This window comes from Desmodus rotundus, chromosome 1 (genome assembly GCF_022682495.2).
Source record: "Desmodus rotundus isolate HL8 chromosome 1, HLdesRot8A.1, whole genome shotgun sequence".
In the NCBI taxonomy this organism is placed as follows: domain Eukaryota; kingdom Metazoa; phylum Chordata; class Mammalia; order Chiroptera; family Phyllostomidae; genus Desmodus; species Desmodus rotundus.
Genome location: NC_071387.1, coordinates 28,210,621 through 28,216,339, shown reverse-complemented (window position 1 = coordinate 28,216,339; position 5,719 = coordinate 28,210,621). Strand labels below are relative to the sequence as shown.

Below are 5,719 nucleotides of genomic sequence, written 5' to 3'. Positions count from 1 at the left end.
ATTCTGGGGATGATGTAAACTGTAATTCTCTGATTGGGATAAATGGGCACTCTAGTGAAAATTAAAAAAAAAAAACGAACACAGAAGTACAAGACAAAGGTAAATGAGACTTCTTTTATATCTTAGCAATATTTATTTATTTATTTATTTAGAATCATGCCCAAGGACGTGCTCATTGATTTTAGAGAGAGGGGAAGGGAGGGAGAGAGGGAGAGAAACGTAGATGAGAGAGAGGAACATCCATCCGTTGCTCCTCTACATGCCTAGACTGGGGACTGAACCTGCCACCTAGGCATGTGCCCTGACCTGGAGTCGAATTGGCGACCTTTCGCTTTGTGGCATGACCCACCAACTACGCTCCAACTGAGTGAGCCTTACCTGCCAGGGCATGTCTTTGCACCATTTAGATGGAAAATAAACCTAGTAGTTTTCCTTTAAAAAGATAAATAATTTAAATGCAGTCCACTATGCTTTTGAAGAGGCTTTGCTTCAGCTCCCAGATCTTGATCGCTTGATGTAGTTTCGTACAAGAACACTCAGAAGGTATCTTCTTAAACAACAAACCCATTTTAGTCGTGGAGCTACTCTTAGTAGAAGGGTCTCCAACCACTACCTTTGGAGGAAGTTCTAACCTTTCCTTGGACACCCTCCCTATATGGGAACAGCGTCTCTGTCTCCACCTGCAGTAGTCCGCATTGTTGCCTTATCAGCTTTAGCTCTAACATCAACAACAGCTCCACCTACATCAGCACTATTGTCGTCCAAACATTCTCCAATAAGGCACAGAGTGTCTCCAGCCAAAGCCATCAAGGGCACTTCATCTCTGCTGTTTATTCAGTGGAATTAGCCATCGTCCTCCTCCTTTGTTTTTTGCATCTTCCCACAGAGGCTTAATACCACCCTAAAAAGTGAGTAGTCACAGCCAGGCATTAAATTACCTGACAATTGGTTATGGTTGTGCAGAGCCCAGAAGTCTTCAACGGTATCAAACTCAGGGATCAGCGGAAGGCTTGCTTGCCAGGTTTTGATTTTATAATTAAAAAAAAAACCAGAGCGCCCATCTGTTCTGTAAAGGATGTTTAACATAGTGTTCTGGGTTAGCAACCTCACAGTTAGAGTTTGTTTTCTCCTGTAGGCGGGGGATTAGGAGGTTGCCATTTTAGGTCAATCCCTTCCTTTTTTAAAAAAAAATGACACCCTCAGCTGCACACTCCTTGCCTTTGAACTCACCCATCTGGATCACACAGAAGCCCATTCCAGGGAACGTGAGTGTGTGTCCTTGTTGCACAGGTGGGATTTCTCCACTGAAAAGCAGTTGCAGGAGAAACCAGATAAGAAATGCCAGGCCTGGCCCTGGCTGGTGTGGCTCAGTGAATTGAGTGCCAACTGTGAACCAAAAGGTCGCTGGTTCAATTCCTAGTCAGGACGCTTGCCTGGGTTGCAGGCCATGTCCCCAGTAGGGGGCACTTGAGAGCCCACCACACATGGATGTTTCTCTCCTCTTTCTCTCTCCCTCCTCCTCTCTAAAAATAAATAAATAAAATCTTAAAAAAAAGAGAGAGAGAAACACTAGACCTGGTAACGGCTTGTTTGTAAGGTACATGTCGACCAACACACCCAGGGATTAAAGCCGTGCAAAGAGGGGGAAAAATGAAGACTCAGGTTTTTTCTCGTAGCTACCCTGATTTCTTGGGGAGCTGTTGGGTCAGCCCCTGGGGAGGCCTTGCTTCGGTGCCAAACTCTCACCTGGGCAGAGGGGTTTCCCACCCATGAGGCAGGTTCACGCTCACTATTTCCATCTGAGCTGTGCAGCTGCCCTGCGGGGTGCTGGGAGGAACTGTTTTCTCTGCTTTTCTGCTGTGGAGCCTGACGTTCAGAGAAGTCAGAGTTTCTTTTAAAGACTGGGGGCTGCAAGTTTTCAACCCAGGGTTTCTGACTGCACCCAGGGCTCCCGTACTAGCCGGTCCGCTGGAGGGAATCCAGAGTCTCTAATGTAGGACAAGATTCTGCCTTGGATTTTTAGTTCAGAGGTAAAAACTCAATGCACTGGAAGTCAGCAGCCACAAAAGGGACAAATCATGCTAAAGATTGACATGACCATTGAATCATTAAAAATTGACCATCCCGCTCTGGTCTCCTCCAGTTCTGCCTTTAAACTCCAAGTTAGACAATGTTTCCTCCCCACAGCCTTCTGGGACTCCTTTCCCTGACCCCCTTCCCAGGCAGGCTCTGGGATGCAGTGGATTCTTGTCCTCTGGGCCAATCTTTCCATGTTCTGCATATCTCTACTGTAGTCCTCACACTGTATTGGCATTCATGCAACTCTTTCGTCCTGTGTTCAGTGGGTTCCTCAAAGGCAGGGGCCACCATCCCAGCAGTGTGACCGCTGCAGGTGAGCCAGTGTGGTCCAGTTTAGCCACCCAGCAAAGGGTCCCGTCCAGGGCCGGGATCAAAGCAGTGGCATCTGCAGGTCCAGGGAGGGGCCTGCAGCAGCTAGAGCAGTGGCCAGAAGCTGAGGAGTGGGCAGTGTGGGAGGTTCTAGGGCAGTGGGCAGTTTTCGAGGAAATCTGGGAGCCATAGGCCTAAGGTTTGGGATCGAGATTCAAGTCTTTGGGGTTAGGGTTTAGGGACTTCAGTCATCTGAGGCAACGGAACGGCTGCACGGTTGGAACTGGTACCAGGAAGGAGTCAAAGCCCTTCCCTGCAGGTCCAGCTGCTAAGTCCTGTCCTCTGACCACCCTCAGGGAAGGCGGCCACAGAGACCTGGGGCCACAGAGGGGAAGGGAGGGGAGGAATGAAGAGGAGTGAAGATAAAACAAGTGAAAAGCTAGGCATGACATTAAGAATTCCCCATTTTCCTCATTTCCAAAAGGCGAAAGTGAAGTTTGGAGAAGTTAAAATACAAAGAATAGAAAGTGATGTCTGGTTTGGAAGTTGCTATAGCCCAGATGCTCAGGTAAGGACATGCCCGACTTTCACATGGAGCTTTGTGCGATTCCTGCAGTAGGAAGACTGTCTCCTTCCTCGTACAGAGCAACCTCCATTTCTGCTCCTGCCCAGCTGCCCTCGTCCATCGCTCTGACCCCAAGACCAGCTGGCGTCCAGAAGGCATATTGAGCAACCAAGCTCACATCTTACCAAACCATCTGGATTTTACTCTCTAGGTAAAAAGTTATCAGTCATGGCCACCGCAGTTAACTTGGAAGACATGGGCCATTCTCGTCACCTCTGGAAGGAAAGCGCCCAGTCCTTGCGTCCTGTCCCCCAGAGCTGGGAACACCAGCCCTCTTACTTGTCCTTGGAGCCAGGGGAGTGGAAAAGCCAGTGTGGCACATACTCGAAGAAATCAAAGAAGGGAACTGGTAGTATTTACTGAGAACCTGCAATGTACAGACATGGTCCTAGGCCTTTCACGTACATTGTTATACACATATGCATTTGCATACAACTGCCTGGGGCATAGAGCTTTACTGTCCCTGGTCACCAGAGGAAGACATGGAGGCTCAGTTGCACACAGCAAGAGTAATGGAGTTTGGATCTGAACCCCCAACTCAGGCCTCTTCGAGATCTTTCCATCTTCTGCACAGTGGGGACACCCAGAAAAGGTTGGCCCTGCCTTTTTGGAGCTGGGATGACAACACCAAAGGCCACTGGAGCTGCTGTCCCAAATGCCCCTGCTTCAGTCCAGTCTCTCTGGGTGACGTCAGCTGGCACATTTGGCAGGCTGGCCTAGGCATCCAGCGGTGAAGTCCCTGTCCTGGCCCAGGGGCCGCATGCTGATAAACTTGATGCCACTGATTCCCTGAGAGGGGAAAGGTGAGTCCAGTGGAGAAGATGCGCTGGCTGCACAGGTTTGCTGCTAAGGAAGCAGTGTTGTGGTGGTAGGGAATTGATGAGAATAATCAGCTGCAAACTCCTAAAAAACAAACAGGCCACGGTCCAGAGGTCTGAATACCAGCCCCCTCAGCCAGATGGCCGCAGGAGCCTTGCCAGGGAGAAAACAGGATCTCCCTCCCTGAATTTCCTCTTTGTTCTGGACCCTGCACTCTTTGGACGTCATTGGTCCCCCCAGCCCTCTTGTGCGCCAGCCGCCTGGAGTCTCGTGTTCAGGGAGCTTAAGGCAGCTTTCCCCAGATTAACATTTGGGGACAGGGAATCCAGGCAAAGAAGCAGCTTTCTTGTCCCAGCATGAGTCACCACAGGCTGGAGGAAGCACACAGCTGTCTGCATCTGGGCCTGGAATGCTGTTTCCTCCTCGGAGGTTACTCCTGAGGAGCCTGGGGCCCTGTGGGTGCTGAGCAGGAAGTCATAAGCAGCACCGCCCTGTGTAGGGCAGGCCCTCTGGACACCTCCGTCCTTGCCAAGAGACTTTCATGTCCCAGCTATTGGGCAACTGAATGTGAGCTTGTTGCCACGTTAAATTGTGAGCGTGCCTGGAGCAAATAGTGGCTGGCGTGTCCTGCCAGCCTCAGCCTCCTCACAGCTCCAGTAAGAGTTAAGAGCAAGGCCAACCTGGGTTTGAATCCACGCTCGGCTGCCACGTGAGCTCAGACAACTTATTTGTCCTCTCTGAGCCTCGGTGTCTACTTCACTGAGTTTTAGCGAAACCAAATACATAAGGACATTGTATTTTCAATGCATGTAGCACAGTATCTGGCACACAGCAGGCGTCCAGTAAACACTGGTTTCCTCCCTCCCCGCCCTCTGCTCCAGAGCCTTTTGGTACTAATTTCTTCTATTATTCACTCCTAATGCTTTCACTGACTCATGGTTCAATGTTTCATTCCCAGCTTTTGGCAAAGCTTCCAGGTACTATCCTCTCCATCATTATATTATCTACTCTGTTTGCTAGCATGTATTTGACTTGCTAAGCTACTTACTACAAATTCTGTTTGGAAGGAAACTAGGCAGCATATAATCGCTGTGAAGTTGTATTGGGCTTATTTAACTTCCCAGCTTACTTAGAACTTCCTCCCCCTATAAGACCTAATGCCACTTAAAAAAAATCTTCATAACAACAAGTAAATCTATTAATATATATCAGACTATAAAGCACATTAGTCAGAATAGGCTGGGTTTTGCTGCAGTAACACACAACTCCCAAATTGGCTTGAAACAGCGAAAGTTAATATCTCACTCTTGCTACACATACACTGTATGTTGGTGGGGTCTCTGCTCTTCACTGGCTTCTCTTATGTACTCAGCATTCACCAGTTGGAAAGTCGTCGGTCACTGTAGCAGGGAAGGAGAAGACGTAGAATTAGTTACCAGCACCTTAATGCTTCTGCTCAGTAGTAACACACACCACTTCACATTTCATTGGCTAAAGCAGGTCAGATGGTTTCCCAACCTCATGGAAGCAGGGGCACCCAATCCTGTTGTGTTTGAAGGTGGAAAATAACCAATCACATTAATGGACAACACTAATGCCGGCCACACAGGAACTCGATGTTTTTTTTTTTTTTAAATAGAGGTACCCCTGCCGACAAGCAGAAACTCTGGAATTCTTTGTCTCCCCACCCCCATTCACCGCTAGGGATTTGATAGTCATTTTAAAAGCAGATTATGCCCAGACATTTGCATAGAGAAGTACCTTCTGTTCCTGCCATTTCTACTTCAGTGGTCCTTCATGCCCAGTGTGCGTAAGAACTGCTATTTGACATTGCAGAGTCCTTAAGCGTTTCAAAAGCTTTTGAACATATGCTATTTTCCCTGTAGG

At 48.5% G+C, this 5,719-nt stretch overlaps 1 pseudogene; it reads right to left on the bottom strand.

Moving 5' to 3' along the window:
• Positions 1–451: 451 nt before the first annotated feature.
• LOC112304371 (eukaryotic translation initiation factor 4E pseudogene) lies at positions 452–2,370 on the bottom strand (annotated as a pseudogene).
• Between the last annotated feature and the right edge of the window lie 3,349 nt (positions 2,371–5,719).